A 1,376-nucleotide genomic window follows, 5' to 3' on the forward strand; every position below is an offset into this window, starting at 1 on the left:
GCCTGCGATGGTGTACTCAACGGCGAATCTGGGTGCACGAATGGCAAAACGTCATTTTTTAGGACGAATCCAGGTTCTGTTTACAGCATCATGATGGTCGCATCCGTGTTTGGTGACATCGCGATGAACGCACATTGCAAGCTTGTATTCGTCATCGTCATACTGGCGTATCACCCGGCGTGATGGTATGGGGTGCCATTTGTTACACGTCTCAGTCACCTCTCGTTTGCATTGACGGCACTTTGAACAGTGGACATTACATTTCAGATGTGTTACGACCCGTGGCTCTACCCTTCATTCAATCCCTGCGAAAACCTACATTTCAGCAGGATAATGCACGACCGCATGTTAGACGTTCTGTATGGGCCTTTCTGGATACAGAAAATGTTCGACTGCTGCCCTGGCCAGCACATTCTCCAGATCTCTCACCAAATGAAAATGTCTGGTCAATGGTGGCCGAGCAACTGGCTCATCACAATACGCTAGTCACTACTCTTGATGAACTGTGGTATCGTGTTGAAGCTGCATGGGCAGCTGTACCTGTACACACCATCTAAGCTCTGTTTGACTCAATGCCCAGGCGTATCAAGGTCGTTATTACGGCCAGAGGTGGTTGTTCTGGATACTGATTCCTCAGGATCTATGCACCCAAATTGCGTGAAAATGTAATCACATGTCAGTTCTCGTATAATATTTTTTTCCAGTGAATACCCGTTTATCATCTGCATTTCTTCCTGGTGTAGCAATTTTAATGGCCAGTAGTGTATATAACTTCATGAAATGGAACAGAGTCAAGGAAAGGGAGACTTCACAGTTTTATGCAGATTGCCCGGTAACCTGCCACCAGGATCAATGACATTGACATTTGGACTTCAAAAATCGTACAACATAAAGTCATCATGTCAGTCATAACACAACAGTGGTGGCCCATAAGTAAAAAGCACTGGGGCTTGTGCCCCAAAAAGTGTTAGCGTTTGTTTTAAAATTGTATAAAAGGAAACAAATATATATAAAAAGAAAATTAGTCGGAAAGTTGATAAAATTCCAAAAGAACAAAAGCAAACATTTTTACTTACTTTAACTTATACTGAGAATGGATTTACATTACAGCGCTCTTGAGAAGAATGTTGGAAAAGCCAAAAATCTTAGAAAAAATATTACTACAGTTCATATAATACTTGCTGTGCTATTAAATTAAGTTGATGATGTGTGTAACACAGAAGGAAATGTGCATTACATAAACTGCTTTTATTTGTACTTGAACTGCTGTTTTGCTTTTTGTAACATTTGTTCTGTCAGATATCTGAGCTATCAGTTTTTGCCTATTTCCTTGAATAGTTATGTCTAACTGTTTGAAAATACTTTTCAATATACCA

This window comes from Schistocerca cancellata, chromosome 5 (assembly GCF_023864275.1).
Source record: "Schistocerca cancellata isolate TAMUIC-IGC-003103 chromosome 5, iqSchCanc2.1, whole genome shotgun sequence".
Taxonomy (NCBI): Eukaryota; Metazoa; Arthropoda; class Insecta; order Orthoptera; family Acrididae; genus Schistocerca; species Schistocerca cancellata.